This window comes from Oryx dammah, unplaced genomic scaffold (genome assembly GCF_014754425.2).
Source record: "Oryx dammah isolate SB20612 unplaced genomic scaffold, SCBI_Odam_1.1 HiC_scaffold_23, whole genome shotgun sequence".
NCBI classification, from domain to species: domain Eukaryota; kingdom Metazoa; phylum Chordata; class Mammalia; order Artiodactyla; family Bovidae; genus Oryx; species Oryx dammah.
In genome coordinates, this window is record NW_024070207.1 from 4,393,302 (window position 1) to 4,420,741 (window position 27,440).

The 27,440-nt window shown below is 38.0% G+C and overlaps 1 protein-coding gene across 6 annotated transcripts in view; it reads left to right on the forward strand.

The window, feature by feature from the left end:
• The window catches only part of DIAPH2 (diaphanous related formin 2), a 968,119-nt gene that overhangs the window by 730,419 nt on the left and 210,260 nt on the right, over positions 1-27,440 (forward strand). The gene's annotated exons all lie outside the window — the stretch shown is intronic.

Genomic DNA, 27,440 nt, shown 5'->3' on the forward strand with positions numbered 1-27,440 from the left:
GATTTGGGAGAATGGCATTGAAACATGTATAATATCATAAAAGAAACTAATCGCCAGTCCAGGTTCAATGCAGGATACAAGATGCTTGGGGCTGGTGCACTGGGATGACCCAGAGGGATGCTACGGGGAGGGAGGTGGGAGGGGGGTTCAGGATGGGGAACACATGTATACCCGTGGTGGATTCATGTTGAAGTATGGCCAAATCAATACAATATTGTAAAGTAATTAGCCTCCAATTAAAATAAATAAATTTAAATTAAAGAGATGGGAATATAAGATCACTTTAGCTGTCTCCTGAGAAAGAAACCTGTATGCAGGTCAAGAAGCAACAGTTAGAACCAGACATGGAAGAATGGACTGGTTCCAAATTGGGAAAGTAGTCCATCAAGCCTATATATTGTCACCTTGCTTATTTAACTTATATGCATCATGTGAAATGCTGGGCTGGATAGAAGCACAAGCTGGAATCAAGATAGCTGGGAGAAATATCAAAACCTCAGATATGCAGACGACACCACCCTTATGGCAAAAAGCAGAGGAGCGTGCAAAAGCTGGCTTAAAATTCAACATTCAAAAAACTAATATCATAGCATCCCATCCTATCACTTAATGACATATAGATGAGGAAACAATGGAAACAGTGAGAGACTATTTTGGGGGCTCCAAAATCACTGCAGATGGTGATGGCAGCCATGAAACGAAAAGATGTTTACTCCTTGGAAGAAAAGCTATGAGAAATCTAGAGAGCATATTGAAAAGCAGAGATATTACTTTTCTAACAAAGGTCTGTCTAATTAAAGCTATGGTTTTTCCATTAGTCATGTGTGGGTGTGATAGTTGGACCATTAAGCAGGCTGAGCCTTAAATTATTGATGCTTTTGACCGGTGTTGTTGGAGAAGACTTGAGAGCTCCCTGGATTGCATGGAGATCAAACCAATCAATCCTAAAGTAATCAATCCTGGATATTCACTGAAGGACTGATGCTGAAGCTCCAATACTTTGGCCACCTGATGGGAAGAGCTGACTCATTCCAAAAGACCCTAATGCTGGGAAAGACTGAAGGCAGGAGGAGAAGGGGACAACAGAGGATGAGATGGTTGGATGGCATCACTGACTCAGTGAATGAGTTTGAGCAGTCTCTGGTGTTGCAGAAGCCAGTACTCGAGAAACCAAGCCCTACACTCGGAGAGTTGGAGAACTCAGGTTTATATGCCAGCGGGCCCAGAGGAGTTTACACTCCAAGCTCTGAGCCCTGAACAAAAGCATTACAGAATTTTTATAGACAAACTGTATTGGGCAACACTTGCTGTTATTAGGCTGGTTTAAACTAAGGGTTTTGCAAGGCATGAGCAGTGGTCATGATGGGGAGGGGGATGCCTAACCTGGACAGGCTTGATTAAGCAGGTTTGCAGGGGTGGGTGATTGCAAAGAGCGGGAGAAGGGTGAGTGAGATAAACTCCCGTTCCTAGTATTGCAAGTCCCCACTTTCTGAGACTATGTGACCTACGTGATCTAGACTTTGCAAGGGGCAAACTGAGTTACGGAGGCAGAAGGAGAAGTTCAGCTCAGTTCAGCTCAGGCACTCAGTCCTGTCCGACTCTTTGCGACCCCGTGAAGAAAGTTATGTAAAATTGTAACTTTTCCCCGTCCCGGGAGATGGTGAAGGACAGGGAAGCCTGGTGTGCTGCAGTCCATGGGATGACAAAGAGTAGAACAGGACTGAGCAACTGAAAAACAAATCCCTTGAGATGGAGCTAGGACCCTGCCCCAAGGCTGAACTATTGTTTCCTGGCTGTTCCTCCTGTGTCTCTGTGTCCCCTCCCTTCCCTGATTAGCAGCTGTTGTAATCTGCCTTTTGGAGAAGGTCCTAGAGGCTGTAATTTATTCCCTTCACACAAGAAAAGGAGAATGCAAAAAGGCTTCCATGCCCAAGAGTCTCACAGGATCCTACTAGGTTTCACTAGTAGGGAAGTTATAAAATAAGCTAGAAGGTATATGAGCTGACCTTCCTGGTGGGCCTGAGACTGGCCTAAGCTATTGATTATTATCAAAGCCTGCCTGTTAAAACCTGAGCAGGAAGATGCCAGAGGCTAAAATGCTACTGGTGCCACCCTTTCAGCTTGCTGTTTTTCTTCATTCTGCTTCATCCTTATTTGTTCATCAGAAAAACAGCCCTGCACTACAGGCAGTAGAAGAGAGGACCCCCATTGGAACTATACCTGTGGAGCTCCTTTTTCCCTAGATGTCCACTCCCCCTTCTCCTCCCCACAGTTCCTCTCCAGTTCCTTTACGAAGTGTTTAAGTCACTTCATCTAAGAAACCCTCCCTACTGCCCCAACTTTGGTCTAGACATCCCTTCTGGGCACTTTCATACCTCCATCCTAGCACATTTTACCCTGTAATGTGTTTATCTCCAAATCCTCTGTGATCAGCCTACCATGGGCCAAGAGTAGTGCTAATCACTAAGTGTATGTATGTATGTGTGTGTGTGTGTGTGTGTGTGTGTGTGTGTGTATATACACATTCATATATATATATATATAATTCATTGATTCAATGAATTATTTCAGCAATGAATGAACCAAATGACCAATGATGAAGAAAATCAAAAATTTGGTCATCCAAATCTCACATTCTAGTGGGAAAGAGCATTGAAGCAACAAATTCTAATAAGAAAATAATACATATATACAAAGGGCTTGTGAGAGGAGGGGAGAGAGACATTTGTTTTGTCTGATGTAAGGAAGCCTTCTAAGAAGTGACTTGTATCGCAGCCTTTCACATTTAAAGAAGTCCTTCCTTTTTTATTCTTCCCCAACTGATTTGATGTTAATGTTTAGTGATAAACATGTATATTTCTTAGTTTTCTATGATGAGTTCAAAGTGAAAAGATAGCTGTTTCATTTACAGGGAAGCAGCTTTCAGGCAGTTATTATGATCTAAAGGTTATTCCATCATATGCTTGGACAAGGAGTAACCAAGCTTCAATTACTTCTTATGACTGACAGCTCTCTTGAGCAATAGGTCATTTGAGCCAGTTTATCTAGGGCAAAATCAATTCCTTAAAGACTGACTTGTCTGGTGTTAATTTGGAGTAGTGGGTCTTATTCGGGGATGATCTTGCTTCCCAGGAGACATTTGGCAAGGTCTAGAGACACTTTTGGTTGTCACAAACAGGGAGGAAGTGCCCCTAGCATCTAATGGGTGAAACCTAGAAGGCCACTAAACATCATACAATGTACGTTAAAGTCCCCCACAGAAAAAAATAATCCTTGCCAAGATTGAGAAGCCTGACCTTAGGGTTATCTGTTAAAGTTTTTTTTTTTTTTTTTTAATTTTCATGTGGAAAACATTGCAAGATGACTCAAATTAAGAAGCAAAATTTGTACTAGATTAATTAACAATGTATCTGATTGTCACATCAATTTAGTATACAACAGTAAGTTCAATTATTGATCAGTGAAAAGTATTGTTTTTGTTTTTGTTTTTCCCGGGGCCTTTAGGTCCTCTCCATTATTGCCACTGCCAAGGGATGGGTATTATTGTTTTTATTACTAATCACTGAAAGATGTTCTGGTTCATATGACTTATAAAATTTTTAAATTGTGCATGTAAGTTTTAGGAAAATTGGAAACCATAGTCAAAAAAGAAAAAAGAATCAACTGAAATCCTACTACCCAGAGATAACTAATATTAATAGCTTGCCATACCTTCTTCCAGACATTTCTTTGCATGTACATATGTATTTAGATTATGAATATATTTTTCTTTTTTGTAATAAAATGATGTTTTTACTTATTTTATATAAATATGATAAACCAACATGCTATTGCTTACGTCAGATAATTGTGCAATGAGGATAATAAATCATAGGGTGTTACAGGTACATGACTTCTGAATATTCTTGGAAAAATTTCCAAAATATATTGGCTATCTAACATAAAACTAAGCTCTTTACTGAATAAATCTATCAATATACTTGATCATCAGTTTCAAGGAATTAGTGTTATTAAAAACAAAAATAAAGCAATTGTCCTTAGGGTATTTGGCCTCTTTAAATAGTATACATGGTAATAAATGAATAATTAGGGGATTTCATGCAGTTGAGTTGTAAACTAACTTAGCTATGACCATCAACATCTGAACCACAACTATGGGAATTGTCTTTTTATCTTTTTTTAAATTTTTTAAATTCACTTAATTATCTTAATTGGAGGCTAATTACAATATTGTGGTGGTTTTTGCCATGCATTGACATGAATTAGCCAAGGGTGTAAATGGGTCCCAACATCCTGAACCCCCCTCCCACCTCCCTCCCCATCCCAGCCCTCTGGGTTGTCCCAGTGCACCAGCTTTGAGTGCCCTACTTCATGCATCAAACTTGCACTCGTCATCTATTTCACATATGGTAATGTACATGTTTCAATGTTATCCTCTCAAGTCATCTACCCTCACCTTCTCCCACAGAGTCCAAAAGTCTGCTCTTTATATTTGTTCTCTTGTGATGTCTTTCATATAGAGTTGCCGTTACCATCTTTCTAAATTCTACATATATGTATTAATATACTGTATTGGTGCTTTTCTTTCTGACTTACTTCACTCTGTATAATAGACTCCAGTTTCCTCCACCTTATTAGAACTAACTCAAATGTGTTATTTTTTATAGCTGAGTAATATTCCATTGTGTATATGTACCACAGCTTTCTTATCCATTCATCTGCTGATGGACATCTAGGTTGCTTCATGTCTTAGCTATTGTAAACAGTGTTGCAGTGAACTCTTTCAGTTCTGGTTTCCTCGGTGTGTATGCCCAGCAGTGGGATTGCTGGGTCATAAGGCAGTTCTATTTCCAGTTTTTTAAGGAATCTCCACACTCTTCTCCATAGTGGCTGTACTAGTTTGCATTCCCACCAACAGTGTAAGAGGGTTCCCTTTTCTCCACACCCTCTCCAGCATTTATTGCTTGTGCACTTTTTGATGGCAGCCATTCTGACCGGCATGAGATGGTACCTCACTGTGGTTTTGATTTGCATTTCTCTGATACTAAGTGATGTTGAGCATCTTTTCATGTGTTTGTTAGCCATCTGTATGTCTTCTTTAGAAGAAGACATTTCTTCGGCCCATTTTTTGATTGGGTCATTTATTTTTCTGGTATTGAGCTGCATGAGCTGCTTGTATAGTTTGGAGATGAATTCTTTCTCCGTTTTTTCTTTTTTTAATATGTTTTTTTATTTTTTTTATTGGAGGCTAATTACTTTACAATATTGTATTGGTTTTGCCATGCATCAAATTGGAAACCATAGTCTAAAAAGAAAAAAGAATCAACTGAAATCCTACTACCCAGAGATAACTAACATTAATAGCTTGCCATACATTCTTCCAGACATTTCTTTGCATGTACATATGTATTTAGATTGTGAGTATATTTTCTTAAAATAAAATCTTGTGAAGATTTAAGCTCTAAAATTTTTATTTACTTGTAATAATTCCCAGCAGCTTATGCCTATATGTGTATGATCATCAGCATTTAGTGTATAGTGCTACTAATTATTCCTTTAGTTGTGATTTAAAATATTAATTAGCTCATTTCATGATGCCTTTTTCAGAATACCTAATCATTGGTGCCATGCTACTCATCATTGACTATTGGGAGTCACCTGTAAATAAACCAGTATAATCTTCCTTCTCTTTTTGTTTTACATAATGCCCTCATCAAACTTCCCCCTGGCAAGGGGCAAGTAATATGTTCAAAGTGTATTATTCTTCAAGATCTTAAAAATTCTGTGTTCAAATTAGTGGTATTACTCAGTATGATGGTTTAGCTGAAGTTATTTTATTTTTTTTCAAATTTTATTAATAGTGCATGAAAGAGCCAAACTTGTTTATACTGGAGATGGAATAGTTTGGAATAATGTATAATTTGTTTTGCTCATTTGTCCTTGGTCTAGAAGAAAAAGAAACAATTTCCATGTACATTAGAGACAAATGCAACAGTGATTCAGAAGAGCAAGACAAATAATCAAGTAAAATATAGATAAAATAATAACTATTGTAGTGACCTATTCTAATCTCTAGATGGAAGATATGGGTTGACGTCCCTAACAACCTGGAAACTTGATTTTGAAGATTATTTTTAGTGTTATAAGCCTTCATCAGATGACAGCTCCTTCATCAGATGATATCTCTAAGAAAGTATTTCTCCAAGTTCTTGCTCCTTAGTTTGAAATACAAGATTTATAAATAAAAAATCAAGATAAAGTATATTGCCTTATGATTATAATTATCACATAATCATAATTATGTGGTGGTTCTTTCATACTATATTAAAAGTCTAAATATGTAATATTTTCATAGAAATACATTTTTATTACATTTGAACATTATTTAGGCTGAATATGTTTTAGATCACCTTTTAGGTATTGGGTTTTAATGAATACAGCAAATTAATGTATAACTATTACTGTGAATATAACTGCTTGTATATATAGATATTGTTTCTTGAATATTTTTGTTAGTGCCTGAAAATAATTGCTTTAACTCTATTTTAAACAGATGAGCATATTTTGGTATTTGTCCTTTTTCATAATCTATCAGGATACTTTTGACTGTGATATAACTAAATTTGGCTTAAGAATGTGGTTTTAATCTCACATATCACAAGAAGTGTAGAGGTAAAGCAGTTACAGGCATGATTCATTTAGCAACTTCGTGATATAATCACCTAAACCTGGGATTTTGCAAATACTTCTGCTCTGCCACCCTTGGCGTGTTGGCTCATGGTTGCAAAATGGCTGCAGTGGTTTCAAGCATCACAGACAAATATACTGATATATAACAAAGAATAGGTCATTGTCTCCCATGAAATTTGTTTGGTTTTGTTTTGCTAAGGAGAAAAACTTTTCCAGAAGCCCCTGGACAGATTTTTTCCTTCAAATTCTGTTGTCCAGGATTCGGTCACATGCCCACCTCTTGACTAATCACCATCACAAAGAATCTTAGATTAATCATGATTTACCCATGGGATGGGGACAGAGCTCCTTCCCTGAACATGACTGTGCAGAGACTAAGCAGCCAAACTAATCCAGAGCTCTGCCCCCAGGTAAGAAGGTTCAAGTTCGATGGATTAGGACCAGCAACTAGGAGTATTATAAAATAGAGAACACAAGAGTACATTGCTGCTCGGCATTGTTTGAATTCTCAACAGTTCCAAATTCACAAAATACAAATGAAGGCGATGTTTCTGTGAAATGCACACTTAAATTGTTTAAAAAGGAATCTTGGTGAATATAACTTTAAATAGAAAAAATTATTTGCTTATTTCCAAATTACCCTTCCTTGTTTATTTTCTGTCTTTAGCTGGCATATACTTACACAAGACAGGTCTGTTTTTCTAGCTTGCTTGCTTGCTTTTTCTCATTCATTCATTCAGCAAATATTTACGAGTATTCACTAAATTAAAGATACCATTCTAGCTACTGACACTTTTTAGTTTACTAAAAACCTCTGCCTTCATGAAATTTGACTTGTAAGGGGAAAGGTAAGATAATAAACAATAAACATAATTATTAGAAAAATTGTATAGTTTGTTAGAACCTAATAAGTGCTATGGAAAGAAAAAAATTGCCAAATGGAAAAGCCACATGGCAACAGCTGACAGGTTTCAGCATTAGTTATAAAGTTCCTTATACAATCAATATTTTAGATTAAGACTTAAGATTTTAGCATTTTAACTTTTTTTTCCATAAGTATAGGAACCACTGTGTATTCCTGTTTAGGAGACTGTACTAGTTATTATTAGATGTTTTTTTATTATGAATCCTAACTATTTTCATAAGTTGTATATCCTTCTGTGGTATAGGAGGAAAAAAATGAATTCTGCCCCTCTTGAGAGAAAGAGTCTTCCCAAGGGCTTTATCATTTCAATTAAATAGAGTAACCTTATCTTCTAGAATATGGAGGCTATGCAGAGATCTTTACCTAGAGGCAGGCAGGAAGCTCTGACAAAAGATGGGATGTATAGCAAAGCATGTAATAGAATAAAAGCATATTTTTCATGCAAAAATATGAAAAATTCTATGGGACTTACAAAGACATTGAGTTCATTTTGAATTCTTTTCGTCCTGGTCCTTGTTCCCTGCCAGCTGTCAGCTAATTGATCTGATAAACTAATGCAATACTAATATGTCACTCATTCTCTACTACATGTGTGCCCTTTAAATTCCAGACAGTGCCTTAATCTGGCAGAGGCAGATTAATCTGCTGTCAAGAACTTCTTGCTGCATGGCTTGCTGATAGAGGAAATATTGGGGAGAAAGGCAACTTTTCTTGTACCTCTTGAAATAACATCATGTACGCAGCTGCCTAATCTTCCTAGGTCTAGGATTTCACTTCTTCCCATCAAGGACATTCCACAACTTAACCTATCTGTTGTGGTCTCATAACCCAGCTGTGTTTTTCTGATTGGCATCCTTCAGTAATGCCTCCCTTGTGATATAGATTAGGGATCAGCAATCTATGATCCAGGGGCCAAATCCAGCATGCCCTATGCTTTTATTAATAAAGTCATATTGGCGCACAGCCAAGCTCCTTTGTTTATGTATTTCTGTGGCTGCTTTCATTCTGTGATGGTATTGGCGATGCTGAGTGCTTGAGACAGGGTCCATATGACCCCAAAGGCTGAAAATATTTACTGTCTGGCCCTTTGCAGAAAACACTTGCTGACCCTTAATATAGCACATGCAAACAAGGGTGTGGAGGTGAATTTCTGATAGGGAAATTGCAGAAAACAGATACAGTCTCTTGCGTTTTAGCTTTCAAATGCAGTCCCTCCTGAAGAGGGGTTAGCTTTCAGAGCAGATGGGAATTATTCATTGGAAGAGATGCGGTTATCAACTGCACTCTAGATTTCCACTTTCCTTTCCAGGTGACATTCACGTCTTTACATATTGCCCCTGAGACAGAACTGCTGCCCTCATCTTGGATACTGCACAGGGTGGTCACAGGCTTAGTGAGACTCACTTTCTTAGACCTTTAATGGCAACAACTGGCTGACAGTAAAGTCTCAACAAGCATTTTGAAACCTTGGCACTCTAACTCCTCCTCAGACACTCTTCTTTTCCTCTGCTTGAAATGTCTTTGTGCTCACCATCTTTCTTCCACCTGATGAAATCATTTTTTTCCTTCAAGACTCATTCGATGACGACTTTCGCCTTTATTATCTTTCCTATTCTTTCCCCTCTCAACTCCAGGGAGATTTCATCGCTCTAGTTCATATGCTTCCATCACATGGCTCATGTGATTTTTGTCACACTGCACTCATTATAATTGATGGTGTGCAGACCTACCTTCTCCTTTATGCTGCGAATTCCCCTGGAATATATGTATCTCACCCGTCTGTGAATTTTTGTCACGCCGCAGAGTGCGTGGCACATAGTCGCCGGCAGATTGTTCTTGATTGGTAACCACATTTGTAACTAGTAATTGTGCTCCTCCTGTGCTAGACATCTAATAATAAATGATCTTCTGTATTAAATGCTTCAAAGCCCTCTAGCTGTTGTCTGTCTCCTCCCCCTGCCTCCTTCTGCCAGTTTTTCCAAAACCTTTCATTACTTTAATGATTCCTTTGACCCTTTGTCAACATTGATTCAGCAAATATTTGACTAAATTACTTAAATTTGTCTACATTCACCCCATCACTTGTCATTGTGAAATCCCAAAGTGACCTGTATTTTCCACGAACATACAGCTCTTGAGTGGGCTATCCAAGTGTGCTGGAAGTACCTCATGCCTACTCTGTTTCATTTGTACCACTTCTCATTCCAGCTTCTCATTTGTCAGCGTTACTTTGTGATTTACTATTCCCTTATGACTGACTCTGACCCCTTAAATGTTCATTGTTTATCCACGACAAGCTAGTCCCCTGCTTATGTCTCTAGGAGATTTTTCTATTTATGGTAAAAATCATTACAGAAGGACTATTCTTCAAACATGCACCTGATCTTTCTACCTTCTCTAAGTCTTGTTATCTTCAGAAACCCTTTGAAGGGAATAAAAATTGCAGCTTCTTTTATTAGCAGGAGTTGCTACATTTTAAAAGAAGAAAAATAGTCATAAGTTTTATGGGATAAAATTTAGTCATATTATATTTGTTAAATATATCATAGTGTTGTATTTTACCTTTATAGTCCTGAAGCATTAATACTCACAGTATGCAGAAAGTAACATTGAGATTTCATTGTAGTAGCCAGGGAGGCCTTATACAGAAGTTCACATTCAAAGAAGTCAAATCTAAAACACATTTATTATTGCAAAGTTTTATACACGAAGTAAAATCTGGTATGTCTGTAAATTCCCTAAATCCCTTAGTAAATTATTTGTCCAACATGTTAAGCCTAATGGCAAAATCCCTCTATACCAATAAATAAGGCAACTTAAGCAGAAGATTCATGATGAAGCCAGAAAACTTCTCTATAAATAATGGTATGGTATCCAGGGAGGAAGAAGGTAAAGGAGAGGGCAGTAGAACATTAGCATAGTAAGACAAAGATATCCCCATCAGTAAGGAAGCAATGATATTTGACCAAATCTAGGTCATGATCACAGAGAAGGCAATGGCCCCCCACTCCAGTCCTCTTGTCTGGAAAATCCCATGGATGGAGGAGCCTGGTAGGCTGAAGTCCATGGGGTCGCGAAGAGTCAGACACTTACTGAGCGACTTCACTTTGACTTTTCACTTCCATGCATTGGAGAAGGAAATGGCAACCCACTCCAGTGTTCTTGCCTGGAGAATCCCAGGGACAGCGGAGCCTGGTGGGCTGCCGTCTGTGGGGTTGCACAGAGTCGGACACGACTGAAGCGACTTAGCAGCAGCAGCAGCAGCAGCAGGTCATGACCAAGGATATAATCCCAAGTGAGATGGGTTTTATATTGTGGAATGTAGCTGCAATGCTCATACACAGATGGAATGGCTTGCTTCCCAGAACACAATCACCACCATATAACAATGTCCTTATTATTTCTAGTTTTGAAAAGAGGATCTTAAAGCAGAATACCCCGATTCTACCCTCTGTCCTATTCAAACCCAGTTGTGAAGTGATCCACACTCTAACATTGTTTTCAGGTATTTTCACAAATCAACCCCAGATTTAAGGGGTTGAATAGCAAGATATTCATGTTATTTTTTCTGTTCTATGAACTAAGGACTCAGACATACATACTTCTAAAGCCAAAATATCCTAAAATAGAAACTGAGGGTAGCTCAAATGGTAAAGAATCTGCCTGCGATGAAGGAGACACAGATTCAATCCATGGGTTGGGAAGATCCCCTGGAGAAGGGAATGCAACCCACTCCAGTATTCTTGCCTGGAGAATCCCATGGACAGACCATGGGGTCGCAAAGAGTCGGAAACGACTGAGCGTCTAACACACAGAAACTGAGGAATTCCCTGTGGGTTTATCTCGTAGCCTAGGCTCCTGGCATTTTTTCCAGACCCTTTTAGCAGCTACCTAGCTATTCTTTCAAGTAGGTTTTTAGAGAAAGCAGGTTCATAACTTGACTTGGTTCCACTGCTTTGCCATTCTTACTGTAAAATTCTTTATATTTTTCAAACAGAGCTTCTCTTCTTAGAGTTCAATCACTGCCCCTGTTATTTTGCTTCTGGTAATATGGAAGATATCATATAAGCTTTGTCCTTTAAACAAATATCTGCTTGATGTCTATGGATCGAGTTATATCCCTTAATCCCATCTTTTCTGAGCTTAGTCATCCATCTTTTGTTCATGGTTTGGCATTTCCTTTATTTTTTAAAAAATATTTTATGTTATTTGGCTGCACCGGGTCTCAGGTGGGGTACATGGGACCTTTAGTTGCAGTGCATGGGATCTAGTTCACCAACCAGGGATTGAACCCAGGCCCCCTGCATTGGGAGTGCAGAGTCTTAGCCACTGGACCACCTTGGAAGTCCCTCCCTTACTCTTCACCACAGTTTACCTCAGATTTTTATACATCCTTTTATATATCCCTTAACAGAGGATCTGGACTTCCCTGGTGGCTCAGACAGTAAAGCGTCTGTCTACAATGTGGGAGACCCGGGTTCGATCCCTGGGTTGGGAAGATCCCCTGGAGAAGGAAATGGTAATCCACTCCAGTACTATTGCCTGGAAAATCCCATGAACAGAAGAGCCTGGTAGGCTACAATCCATGGGGTCGCAAAGAGTCGGACATGACTGAGCTACTTAACTTACTTAACGGAGGATCCAGATTTGTGAGGTCTGACTTTACATTAATTGGGAAGATCCATTTAGGGGAAATATGTAAAAATACTTTTCTTCTGCAACCTTTGCAAAAACACATGGGCAGATGAACATGTTGCCAGTGCCCCTCCCCTCCTCCATGTAGATGAGGAGTCCTGATGCTCTTGCTTCATTTAGCTTCATGGTAAATCTGCCCTTGCCCTTAGAGTTGTTTGCCTGTAAATTAAGCACAACTATTTAAAAAAGGCCGAACTGTCAAAAGAGATAAACCCAAGTCAGAATATTGCTATTACATGTGCTAAACGAGTATTTACACCAAATTACTCATCACTGTCTTCATTAATTAAAAATACTTACTACGTGCTGCCTTTTATTAGATGCTCTATTCAGATTATACTTGAACGCTTATCTGAATATATCATACCTTGAGCTGACAAACCAACATAGCACCTGCCCTTTCAGAAGCTGTTCAACTAAGCCAGGACTGAAGCAACATGCAGAAAGGAAATATTTGGATAACTGAATGCATGTTAATACTTAACATATACTAACATCATATAAAGTTTCCCTGGTGGCTCAGACAGTAAGAATCCACCTGCAATGTGGAAGACCTGGGTTCAGTCTCTGGGTTGGGAAGATACCCTGGAGAAGGGCATGGCCACCCACCCCAGTATTCTGGCCTGGAGCATCCCATGGACAGAGGAGCCTGGCGGGCTAAAGTCCATGGGGTCGCAAAGAGTTGGATATGACTGAGCGACTAAGCACAGCACAACATCATATATGAGAAAGAGGAGCATATCTTGACATGATGGTTACGGAAGGAGTCTTTGGGGTCTCGTTTTATCCAAGGGCATGGAAGTGTTCAATTCACTGCAGGGCCACCATGACCTCTAGGGGACGTCTTGACATGCTTTTCTGTGCCTTATCAGCTTTCCTTTTTTATTTGTGTTGCTTGGCTCCCACTCTTTGTTTAATGTTATATATATGTATGTTTCTCTACATATAAAAATTATCCTGATTGTTCAGACATCAATAAAGGGAAAGGTGCTTCCCCATAATTACTGGAAGGACATCTTGCTGTTAATATCTTGGAAGGTAAGACAGCAACTCATCAATCACTTTTTACTTACAAGAGCACAGAGTTCTGACTGGCAATCAAGATGGCTTTGTGAAAAGTAAATTGAGCAAAGCGATATTCATTTACTTCTGTGAAAGAGTCTGTGCTTTGTTAGTCTAAGAGAGTACATTTTTATTCACAAAGAATTTGGTTCCCTCCCCTGGTGATGGACAGGGAAGCCTGGTGTGCTGCAGTCCATGGGGTCACAGAGAGTCAGATAGGACTGAGTGATTGAACTGAACATGTGACTTTTATTCACAATGATTTTTTAAAAAGTAGGATCTACTCTCTAGACTCTAGAATGCTATTTCAATGGACAATCTAAGAGATTGGCTTAAAGAATTCTAACACTCTAGTCTTTCTTTAGACGACCCCTAAGTATCAGCAGCACAAGTTCAGTTCAGTTCCATCACTCGCCCTGCCTTCAGTCTTTCTCAGCATCAGAATCTTTTCCAAAGAGTCAGTTCTTCCCATCAGGTGGCCAAAGCACTGGAGTTTCAGCTTCAGCATCAGTCCTTCCAATGAATATTCAGGACTGATTTCCTTTAGGATGGACTGGTTGGATCTTCTTGCAATCCAAGGGACTCTTAAGAGTCTTCTCCAACACCACAGTTCAGAAGCATCAGTTCTTCAGCACTCAGCTTTCTTTATAGTCCAACTCTCATATCCATACATGTCCACTGGAAAAACCATAGCTTTGACTAGATGGATCTTTGTTGTCAAAGTATTGTCTCTGCTTTCTAATCTGCTATCTAGGTTGGTCATAGCTTTTCTTCCAAGGAGCAAGCGTCTTTTAATTTCATGTCTGCAGTCACCATCTGCAGAAGCACAGGAACCTTGTGTATAACACTTTTGCTGGTTCTCCTACATGGTAGTTACTCAAGGAATGTTTCCTGCTTCTCAGAGAAGACGGAAGTCACTGGATGCAAATATGGCTCCTTTTGTCTTACCTTTCTACTTCCTGGGCCTTTTCTTCCTTTCCCTGTCTTTCACATCACCCAAAGGACAGAACAATTGTCAGTGGCAATATGTCCTGAGGATTTTTTAACACTTTATTAGAATTTATTTACATATAAAAATTTAATATGTATATGCAAATTATATATATATATATATATATATATATGAATATTTTTTGATGTGTGTCTTCCCTCGGAAGGAGGTTCACCGAGGAACTAGTCAAACGTAAAATAATTAAGGGCATTGAGCAGATAGCATAGATACAGGAACATGTACACATTCACTAGAAATATTTTTGATTCTTCACATATGATTATTTATCATGAATCAGTGGTATATGAGGAGGGACTATTTTTTAAACTCAAATCAGAAGTGTGTAGAGTTTAAGGACTTTTACCACCATTGTTATCTTAATCAAAAGATAATAACATTTCCCAAAATATTTTGGAAATGCCTGTTTTAGGTTTTTCCTAAGGGTTATGTAGCACGTGCTTTAGATCTTTTCAGGGGTACTAAATCTTTGCAATTTGAGGGTGGATTTGATTTTTAAAAACAGCCTAAAGTGATATTGAGCCAAGTTTTATTAATAAGATGTATGATTGAACAGGGTAACCAAGTCTCTGGTCAAAAATATTGTGAATCTAAATTAATGAGACTGATTTTATTTGATTCAGAGGTCAATTCTGAAAGAGGAGTTTCAATCACAGTGTAATAGCCCTCACCAAAATAAGTCTGTGGCTTCCCAAGGTGGCCATTTGAAGGATGGGGTTCCTGGTTTAAATAGATATATTGGAACCAATCTTGTAAATTTACAGTTGCACCTTATAATGTTACAAAACAAGTGCTATGATAAGTTGAGAGAATTAGAGGATGACAACTGGGAATATCCTTACTGTAGGTACTGGTTAACCCATCTTTTAGGGTATATCTTCCTAGCTTTGTTTATTTTGGGGAGTGCAGGGCATACATATGAGAACAAAGAAACCTAATAATGTCCAACAAGTAGAGAAAACCCAGGGCAAAACCTCAACATTAGTAAATCCATAGAAAAAACTCTCTGAGAGTTGTTATTTTAGAAAATGATATTGAGCGACTTAATTTGGAGTCTGGACTAATTTTCTTAAGGGCCTCTCTGACCCCATCCTTCCTCCTAACATTTACCCTAAAAACTCGGAAATTCACTCCACACTGCCTTTGAGAATCAGCTTTACTTTTGTGGGACTCATTGGGCACCAAAGTGGTTCCTAGGGACATGTTATACTGTTATAACATTATAAAATGTCTAAGGAAACACATTATACTGTTTTACGTGTTTATACATGTAAAGACTTTTAAGAAACATATTGACCAGGTTTCTATTTCTCAGCAGATGATAGACAAGCTATGGGCTTGAGAAACTGATAGCTTTTAGTTAGACATAGGGAAGTATTTCCTTTTCAAGGTGATTAACTATCAGCATTGGTTCCTGTGGGAGGTCATGGAACCGTACTCATAGGCAGAAGACTGCAGCGAGCACTGGGGGGTCTTTCCTGTTCTGAGTGTATATTTCTCCTTGTCAACATAATTTAATATTCTTATCCAAGTCTCCGAGGTGCTTTTCAACCCACCCAAACTTGTCTCATCGAAAACCTTATTGATTGTGCTGCTGCTTCTATCGTCTAAGATCATGACTAATAAGGCAGTAAACTCAGCTCACAGAGCTGAAACATGCCACTTGTTTTGCCATCTCCCCCCACCCAACCCTCCTCGAGATGTTTTCCCATTTATCAGTCACTTTAGAATTTCATTTTGTTCCTTTGATTAAAAATAGAATTTTTTTTAAAAAATTATAGATTAACTTCCTGTAGGCACTCAAAGCGCTTCATAGAGTTTAATCAAGTCGCGGTCCATAGAGGCATGTCAAACTCAATTGTTTTTCTTTCCGAGATGGAAAGAGAGATATTCCAATAGCTATGAAGAAAAATATGTCTGCAGAAACCTGCAGCATTTGAAAACCTCTACCATGCTCCAGATTGTAGATTAACTTCTAACTAATCAGAGTTCAGCATTCTAATGGACTGTGACGAGAGAGGCAGTTTTTCCTCCAACTTCAGATCCCATGGTTTTTGCAGTTGTAAGGCAAATTTTAAAAGAAGGCCTTGGGGATTATAGCCAGCCTTCATTACAAAGCATGACCACTTTGTAACCAACTGCAAGTTTAATATCCAAGGAGATTTGCACATAACAGTCTTCTTTTTTTCCTTCTTCCCTTTTTGAATAATTTACCTTTGAGATTCTCTTCACGACCACACTGGTGTGCAGAGATCTGTTTGTCTGTCAAATCTCCTGATATGTACAGTGTGTGAAAGATGCATTAATTTTTTATTTGTTTCTTAAGGAGGCTGAACAGGAAGCTGGTTGTGCTGAATACAAGAGAGGGCTCCTTTAGTGAGCATGTACTGGAATTCACTTAACTGTCTTCCTCTCCTGCAACAGATCAGATTCTTCTATGAGTCTCCCCTCTGCCAAAAGGGAGTTAGTTATACAAATAAACTCAAGAAAGTTTTCATCTAAACCTTCCACCCGAACCTGAGACAGTTTAGTCTGAAACGAAAAGATCACTGGCAAAGCGATGTGTTACAAATGTGTGTGGATCATGCAGTGAAAACAAAGATCTCCTTTCCAAAATTAAAACAGATTTTTTTCTTGTAACCTTGGAGGTTCTGTGCAAACACTAATCTCTACACAAGTGAAGTTTCACTGCAGTGTGTGGTGCTATTTCCACGTGACAAATGTCATGGGTTTCAGGCCTTGGAAACACTACACACTGGCATTTTAAAGAAAATAAATACAGAAGTCAGTGAACCATAACCTTTGGATGATGCAGAGAGCCAACCATTTGAAGGTGGGCGATGTTCCTGGCCACTCAGATTTTCCACAAGAAAGAAATATGAGAAGTGTAGAGATGTTTTTGGGAATTTCATGTTTTGAGAATTCCCAGGCAGAAAAGTATTATTGTGTAAACTGATGAACTCCAACTTCCAGTTCTTAGAAAATGTGAAGCATATCGAAAGTTTAAGTAGGTTTGACCTCTTATGTAAGGAAACTACAGTAATGGGGGATGGAGCTAGGAAGTTCATTAGTGGATTATTTTATGTAAGATGATAAGGGAAATCCTCACTGATTAGGAGACATTTAAACTTTGCAACCCCATGGACGTAGCCCACCAGGTTCCTCTGTCCGTGGGATTTCCCAGGCAAGAATACTAGAGTGGATTGTCATTTCCTTCTCCAGGGGATCTTCCTGACCCAGGAGTCGAACCCGGGTCTCCTGCACTGCAGGTTAATTAATCTAAGAAGGTAGAAAATACCTATTTTGTTTGATTTGGTTATTTAGCCTGCACTTCTGTGATTCATACCTTATTTACAAAGGTTAATAAGCACGACTTGAATTTCTAACTACAGTATCAATACATTTGTTCCATGTCTATTACAGAGACACCTAAGTACTCGAGCAAGCTAATCAAGGTTTCAATTACCCCAGTGAGAAAGAAAGACTTTTCAGTTACAATCATAGTTGATTGGTTGATGAAGTATTCATGAGATCTTGCATAAGAGGAATTTTATAGGTCATTTGTACTGTAATAAGTGGAAATATCTGAGAAGGAAAAAAAAAAAGTTTAGCAGTATTACAGTGCTGACAGAGTCTTCAGAGGTACTGACTCTCAGAGTGTGGTGGCTGCAGCTGAAAATTCTGTGCCCTGAGCATTTGTCACGATTCCTTCAAGCCAATATGCCCTCTAAACACAGTGAAACTAGAGAAAAGGAATATCTAAAGCTCTTTGATGTTAATTAAAGAGTAAGATTCCTTCTTCTCTTTAATGGAAAGCCTTAATTTGTGCCCAAATCATTGTACTATCTTATATAGGGTTGTTTTTTTTTTTTTTTTTGCTAATCATCTGGTGGTTCAATTCTTTGTTCAGAGGCTGAAAAGCTCATCTCTCACATTGTGTAACCTGATATCATCATTCTCAAATGGGAGTGAGAAAGATCTGGAAGAGTAGATGAGTCCAGATTTACTCTGACCTTTGGTATTCTTTAGGATTTTCACCCAGTTATCCTAACAAATAGGGACCTCAGCCCAAGTTCCACATCGGTAGTGGTAACATATATTGGCATCTGTGTTTCCCAGCAACTCTTATCCTTGGTTACAGGCAAGTGCAGCAAACTGCAGAAATGTCTAGGAGCCAGAACAGTTCAAGCAGAGTGTGTTAGGTATCTATCTATATGTAACAGAGTGTTGGAAAGGAAAGAGAATTTTGTTAAAGAAAATTAATCTGGGAGATGATAATGAGGCATCACACATAGAATTGCCTTTCCTTTGCCTTGTCATGCTCAGCACATCTCTGGGACAGGGAAAGGACATTGCTCCTATAACCCTAGTTCACTGGTCTGGACAACCTTTCTATCTCTACCTATCTTGCCTCCAGTTATGCCTGAAATTAAATGAGAACCCCACCAACAAGCAAAAAGATTATATCATCATATCTTCTCTTTGAAATCATCCAGTAGATGGTTTTCCAGCAAGACTTTGTTATTCTTATTGTTTAGTTGCTAAATTGTGTCCGACTCTTAGCCCACCAGGCTCCTCTGTGCATGGGGTTTTCCAGGCAAGGATACTGGAGTGGGTAGATATTTCCTTCTCCATGGGATCTTCCCCACCCAGGGATTGAACCCACGTCTCTTGTGTCTCCTACATGGCAGGCAGATTCTTTACCACTGAGCCACCAACTGGCAACCTCCTATTGGTCACTTGAGGAGAGTTTTGCAAAGCCTGGGGTAGAGGGCCGAGTGTACGCTAATTCTCCTTTAAGCAGAACAAATGACTATGACATTCTGAGATAAATTCAAAAGAAATAAAACTTCTTATTTCCAAGTCAGATGGCCTTGGAGTATGTGCTTAATTTTCTCAGGGAGATGACAGAACTAACTCCAGATGTTAAAAAACAATAACAGGAAAAAAAAAAAATCTACTGCCTTTCCCCAGGAAACTTCATCTCTCTGTTTTTGCCACAGGTCTCATAAGGTGTGTTGAACTCTAAATAAGATGATATGTGAATTTCATTATTAGTTTACATAGCAAAATATTCTGTGCTGTTTTGTTTCTTAGATCTGTTAAGTACAGTATATTAACACCAGAATTTCCCCCCAAAATTATTGTATATCCTATCAGTATCTTTTTATTCATGAATTGAGAAGGCAAGTCCTGTCTGTATAAAGTTTTGGGGTCTGAGAAAGAGTGTATGTTTTGTTTCTTCATAGTTTTACTGGATGTTGCAAGATTTGTATATCAAAAGGAAACCTCCCCCTCCCCAGTGCGCATGTGCACATGTTTGCAAGCCTCTGGGCTAGGGTTTTGAAAGGGAGTACAGATCCTGAACTGGTATTGCCCAACTGTGGAATTATATAATAATAATAACCACCCCCATTTACTGCATACTTCTATAATGTGCCAAGCACTGTGCTTAATGGCTTCAGATGCAATATCTCAAAAACTCACAGAGCAACACTGTGAAGTACAGGTATTTCGTATTTCAGCAAAGCAGGCTTAGCACAGTTAAGTAAGTGGGCCAAGGAGATAAAGCATGATGGTCGCTAGACAGCTAGGATTTAAGCCAGATTTCTTAACTCCTAAAGGCCATCCTGTGTTCACAAGGGTATGCTGCTCTACTCAGAATGTTTAGATTATGGGTCTTGACTTGAGAGGAACAAAATATAATAGGCCTCTTTCCCATCATTTTTACTCTGGACATAAAATTCCTGGGTCAGGAAATTTGAGAAATCTTATCAACAAGATGCATTATAAAATGGATCCTTAGAATCATCATACTTGTCTAAGAAACAGAAATTTACAGTATCCAAGTCAGCAGTTCTTTGATTTGAATTTTAAGTGTTCTGTGTTATTTTAAAAGAGATTAAAAGAAACAATTTCAAATTCAGAAATGGTAATATAAGACAGAAAGAAGGTAAAAGAAAAAAAAGCTCCAACAGCACAGTTTGAATTAAAGCTAAAAAGGATCAGATGCTAGGACAGTTCAAGATAAAAGATGTGGAGAGAATTCACCTATTTCACTGAGTTTTCATCAAACAATTCTCTCTCGCTGATTCACCTTTAGCGTATAAAAAGATTTTCAATATAATGTATACCAGGTTTCTTTATATTGTTGCCAAATGATTTGACTCAGTATCATTTGTGAATCCTTCTGACATCCCTGATGAATGAAGAAACACTCAGTGGCGTGATCACAGTGTGCCTCTGGCAACAGCATTGCCAATTTTTTCACCAGGACATTTTCAATACATTCTTTTAAGGTTGTGTGACTCTCTTCTAATACAGCTTCCAATACTGAAAATGAATCACAATGTTGCCAAGGATATTCTCACAGATACCCAGGATAATTCAAAACTCAAAAGAGAAAAAAATAAATTTCTAGGTTTTTTTTCCATGAGTGCCAAGTTATAGTGACATATATATATGAATTTTTAAAATTACCTTTAAGGGACTTCCCTGGTGGTCTAGCTGTTAAGACTCTGCACTTCTATTTCTGGGGACACAGGTTTGATCCTGTGCGGTGGGACCAAAATAAATAAATAAATAATGTTACCTTCAATGCCAGTGATATGGTACAGTTGAAAATCATGTTCCGTATGCTTATGAGGGTAGATGGTATCAAGGTGCTACATTTCTAGTCAAGGATCACATCCTCGTGTCTTCCAAAAAAGAGACAGGGGATCGTGCAAATTAAGCTATTGAAAAGGTCATGTGTGCTTGCCATTTACTTTCAGATGTTTCTTTCACATATAATAATGACTGCCATCATGTAGTGAGTATTTCTCTGTACCAGGCATCGTCTTCAGTTTTATATAAACATTATTTCCCTTAATCTGTTGCAATTTGAGTGTAGTACTAACTGGTGCTAGTGGTAAAGAACCCGCCTGCCAATGCAAAAAGATGTAAGAGACGCAGGTTCGAATCCCTGGGTCAGGAAGATCCCCTGGAGGAGGGCATGGCAACGCACTCCAATATTCATGCCTGGAGAATGCCATGGACAGAGGAGCCTGGTGGTCTACTGTCCATTGGGTCACAAAGAGTTGGACATGACTGAAGTGACTTAGCATCTCCGTTCTACAGATGTGTACATTAAAGCTCAGAGAAATGAAGTAACTAACTTGTCAAGGTCACACAGCTCTTAGGATAAGTGATGGGAACTTGGATATGAAAACAGGTTAAGGTGACTCCAAGATCCATTTTTCTTGCTAATTGCTCTATTTCTCCATCCCTCAAGTATACTTTGAATTTCAGTGAGATCACAGTGCTTGCAGAGTGCCTCTGAAGTCAGCACTGGGATCAAAAGCCCTTGAACACAATGGAAGTAAGGAATAGGTTTTGGTGGGCAGTGGTTTTCATTTTTAAATATCACGAGATTGGAAGATGCTCGGTTTGTGTAGACCTAACATGAAGGAGGCTGGCATCTGAACCCCTTGGAATTTTCTAAACCAGTTTCATCCGTTTCTTAAAGTTTAATTGGAATATATAAGAAGTCTTATCATTTACATGAGGTCTGGATTTTGTTGTTGTTGTTGTTGTTGTCTAACATATGACATTTTCGTCTGTAGGTCTCATTTGTTAATTATGCCCAACAAAGGAAATAAGATTTGTAATTTCTTCTTCTCTCTCAGTGAGGCATTTAAAATGAGGTTGGGGAATACAAAAATTTCACAATCTATCTTGGAGACATTTTTTGTTGCATTTTACTCCTGTGCTTTTTCCTGACTCTTGAAAAAAAAATAAGCCAGTAAAACTGGCTTTTTTTTTTCTGTAAGCATTTCTTATCTTGGTGAGGTTACTACCAAAACACTTTCTCAATTAGCATCCTCTTAACAGAACACAGTTCTTCACATTGACAGAATCTAATCAGGTGGCATTCCCAACCCTAAGAAATGATTGATGCCTACTCGAGAATCTTGTTGAAGCAGACAAGTTAGCATTTAAAATGTTTAGTGAGGCTCAACAGATATAAAGTGTTGTTAATCACAGTCAATTACTTAAAGGTTTTTTAAAAATTCCAATCTCAAATTTGCTCCTGTTGCTTTTATTCTTTTAATTATTTGGATGTTGTTTTATAAGAATTAGGATGAAAAAAATACATCCCATCCCTCAAAAGAGTTCTCTCATCAGTCTTCATATTTTTTGGAGAGTTCACCAAAATTTCAAAATTTTTGAAATTTATCTTTCTCTCTAGTAAAATTAAAGATTGCTGGTATGAAACCATAGTTAAGATTTCCCTTTCTCATTGTAAATTTATTTCATATGTAGAGATCATTAAATAGGCATGTGTTTCCCATCTCTAATTTTCTAAAGCCAGAGCCAAAGAGTAAAAGCACCAAGAAGAATAGGATCTTCTTTTTAGCATGATGCTTCTTCATGAAGGCAGAATTGGTGATATCAGAACTGAATCTTACTCCACAGTCTGTGTTGCTTGAAAAGTACATGCCTCTATAGATGTCTGCATTCATTTCTATTATTGCCAAGCCACAGAAATTATTTTCCTCTTTGTTTCAGTCTCTTTAAGATTACGCCATTATGCCATTTCAAATTCTGTGATTGTTTCATACTTAAATTTATTCCTGAAACATTTAAGATGTCAACTGTTGGGCCTATTGCTTGGTCTGCTCCATTGTTTATAGACTTACATTCATGGTGTTTTTTTTTTTTTTTTTTTTTTACTTTATTTTACTTTACAATACTGTATTGGTTTTGCCACACATTGACATGAATCCACCACGGGTGTATACAAGCTCCCAATCCTGAATCCCCCTCCCGCCTCCCACCCCATATCATCTCTCTGGATCATCCCCCTGCACCAGCCCCAAGCATCCTGTATCCTGTATCGAACACAGACTGGCACTTAGTTTCTTACATGATAGTATACATGTTTCAATGCCATTCTCCCAAATCATCCCACCCTCATGCTGTTTTAGAAATGCCAGTTGCAAGTCTCCCTTTCATACAGAAATTTAACCCATTCGCCTATGATAAATTTTTCTACTAGTGATTTGGTGATATTATTGACTGATTTTCTTCTAAATTGTATTAGTTTAGATTTTTATATAAACTTTTTTTAGTTTTATTTTTAAGAAATAAAAGAAACAAAATGTGAAGAATGCTATAGAAATAGTATGAGTAAAGTTCATGAACCACAAAATGCCTATCAATGATCTATATCATTTCTTTTCTCAGAGTATAGTTTAGATTTGGGCTTTTTTGTTTTTTTATAATTATTCTACTATCTTCATTATATAATCTTAGTATACAAAAGAATACTTATAAAAATATCAACAGTCTTGGGAATAAGGTTGCCAAATTTTTCACATAAAAATATTGGATGCCCAGTTAAAGTTGAATTTCAGATAAACTATGCTAAAATCTTTTGTTATCAACATGTCCCACATATTACCTGATTTTCTTAGCATGAGTATATCCCAAAGATTGTATGGATAATGAATGAGTTTTTGTATCAATATGTCCCAACTATTGCATGAAATTTTTTAATATAAGTATATGCTAAGTATTGAATGAGATATACATAAACTAAAAAAAAAAATTCATGTTATTACTGAGTCACAAAAGAGAATGAAATACTATCTGACATTCAAATTTAGCTGAGTGTCCTGTTGTTTATCTGACAACTTTACTTGGAAGGCATCATGGTAATGTGAGTGAACATATGTGGTTCTGCTGTTTAAGTACCTGCAGATCCCCATGGATGGAGGAGCCTGGTGGGCTTCAGTCCATGGAGTCACGAAGACTTGGACCCGACTGAGCGACTTCACTTTCCCTTTTCACTTTCATGCACTGGAGAAGGAAATGGCACCCCACTCCAGTGTTCTTGCCTGGAGAATCCCAGGGACGGGGGAGCCTGGTGGGCTGCTGTCTATGGGGTCGCACAGAGTCGGACACGACTGAAGTGACTTAGCAGCAGCAGCAGCAGAGCCTTGGACATCTCATTTAACCCACCTGAACCTAAGTTTTGCCATCTGTAAAATGAGAACAAATACTAATTGTTTTGTAGGTTTTTTATAAATATCTGAAGTTCTTTACTTTAAATACCTGAAACATAATAATTTTCCATTAAAAAATAGCTGTTATTATCAGGACAAGGAAGAAATACAACTACAAGTTACCAGTTTTTTCTATCTTCATAATAAATGACAGCACTCAACAGCTATATAGTCCAGTAGACTGATAATGGAAGCGTCCATCCACATGTTAGTTGATGGTTCACCAGATCAGAAATCTGACTGGTAATAAAATATACACAAGCATTAACCGCCCTTCTCTCTTCTGCTGCTCACCTCCTCTTATGTTACTTACCAAAGATCATGCCACTTGTTAGTGTCAGAGCCTGAATGTATGTTGCCTTTTTTCTAAGTTACAATTTTATTTCAGTCCTGCCTTTTTCAAATACTTATTTTATTAATTTTTATTGAGATATAATTTACATCTCATAAAATTCAACAGTTTGAAGTACCAAATCGGTGCTTTTTCATATATCCTCAAGATTCTGCACCCATCACCCCTACATAATTGCAGAACATTTTCATCATGACCAAAACGAAGCCCCATAGTCATTAGCAGTCATTCTCCGTTCCCGCTCCTCCTTCTGTCTCTCCATGGATTTGTCTACTCTGGACACTACATCCGAATGGAATCATACCATATGTGGCCTTTTGTGTTTGACTTCTTTCACTTAGCATAATATTTTAAGGTTCATTCACGTTGCAGCATGTATCAGTACTTTATTCTTTTTATGGTCGAATAATATTCCATAAACAGTATGTACCATATTTTGTTTATCAGTTGATAGACATTTGGGTTGTCTCCAGTTATTGGCTATTGGAAATAATCCTTCTAATGAAAAATCTTGCACAAGTTTTTGTATGAACATGTGTTTTCTTTTCTCCTGGATATATATCCAGAAGTGGAATTGTTGGTTCCTATTGTAACTCTATGTTTAGCATTTTGAAGAACTCAGACAGCTTTCCAAGATGACTCACTATTTTACTTTCACATGAGCCATGCAAGGCATTCGAATTTTTCCAATTCCTCACTTGTTATTATGTGTTTTGTTGTTTTTTTATTATAGCCATCTTAGTATTCATAAAGTGGTACCTCACTGTGATTTTGATTTGCAATTCACTAGTGACTAATGATATCGAATGTCTTTTCATATACTTATTGGCTCTCTATCTTCTTTGCAAAAATGACCATTCAAATCCTTTGCCCATTTTTAGTTGGTTTTTTTGTCTTTTTATGGTTGAATAGTAAAATTTTTATATAGTCCTATGAGATATACCACTTACAAATATTTTCTCCCATTCTGTGGGTTATCTCTTCACTGTCTTGACAGTGTTCTTTTTTTTCCCCTTCCCTTTTGGCTGCACCACACAGCTTTCAGGACCTTAGTACCCAAACCAGGGATTGAACTCAGGCCCTGGCAGTGAGAGTGCCAAGTTCTAACCACTGGACCACCAGGGAGTTCCCTTGACAATGTTCTTTGATAGATAAAAGTTTTTACTTTTGATGAAGTTTTATTTATCTGTTTCTTTGGTTGTTTGTGCTTTTGGTGTAATACACCAAAATGTACATCCACCAATGTGGATAAACATTATCTTTTCTTCCTCAAAGAATCAAATAAACATTAAATACTGAGAAGAGACATGAGTTCTTTTCCCAACTTTGCAATTACATAAATGTGTGACCTTAGACAAGTAGTTAAACTCATTCAGAACTCAGTTTCCACATCTGCAAAAAGAAGATGCTTTCAGCGGAACAGGCAACTTTCAATTGTTGGTGAATAAATTAATTTCTATAAAACCCCCTAGGTTAGTGGTGCTCAACCTGGGTAACATCTGCCAGTCTCTGGAGACATTTTTGTCTGTCACAACCAGAAAGAGGTGCTACTGGCATCTAGTCAGTGGAGGTCAAGAGTGCTGCTAAATATCTTATAGGACACATAGCACTGCCCCAACGAAGAACTTATTATTGTTGCTAAGTTGTATACAACTCTTTGTGACCCCATGAACTGTAGCTCCTCTGTCCATGGGATTTCCCAACGAGAATACTGGAGTGGGTTGCCATTTCCTTCTCCAGGGGACCTTCCCAATCCAGGGATCAAACCTACGTCTCCTGCTTGGCAGGTGGATTCTTTACCACTGAGCCACCTGGGAAGCCTATAACCAAGAATTGTCTTGCCCCAAATGACAACAGTGCTGAAGTTGAGAAACTCTGCTCTAAAATTATGATTCTATTGTTCAGGTTTAAGTGGTAAGTCTTTGAGTTTGTCTACAGGAGCCAGAGTATTTTGTGCTCTTAGCATAATTCCAGATGTGCTAGTGTGATAGCAGTAGTAGAAGGGAGAAGTACCAATAATTCTTGAAAATCAGAATAATATTTTTGAAAGTGCTTTTTAAAGGCTTTTGAAAACTATTATAGGGACTTCCCTGGTAGTCCAGTGGCTAAGATTCCATACTTCCATTGCAGGGGGCCTGGGTTCGACCCCTGGTTGGGAACTAAGATCCCACATGCTCTAACCAATGATTCCAACATGCCTCAACTTAGAAAAAAGATCCCTCATGCCTCAATGAAGATTGGAGATCCTTCATGCTGCAACTAAGACGTGGCACAGTCAAATAAATAAATACAAATAAAGGTTTATTCTAAAGTAATTAACCTCTAATTAAAATAAATTAATTTCTTAAAAAAATAAAATTGAAATGCAGAAAAAAACCTAAATGAAAACTATTATATCTTTTAATATTAGAGAAAATATTTCAATATAGGTACCTCCAGGCCAAGCCTTGTAGATGTATTCTTGTCATTGAGTCTTCTTCTTTGGTGTTTTTGGAACAAAACAGTTTTTGTGAAATAGTTGGTACTTGCTGTGAAATAGGTCTAATGATTTAGAATAGGAAAAAGAAAAGCAGAACAGTTTGATGGAAGGAACTTGCAGTTGATGTGTCTCTGTAATAGAGATTTCTCTAAAATGACTCTTCTCTAAAGTACTGTTAG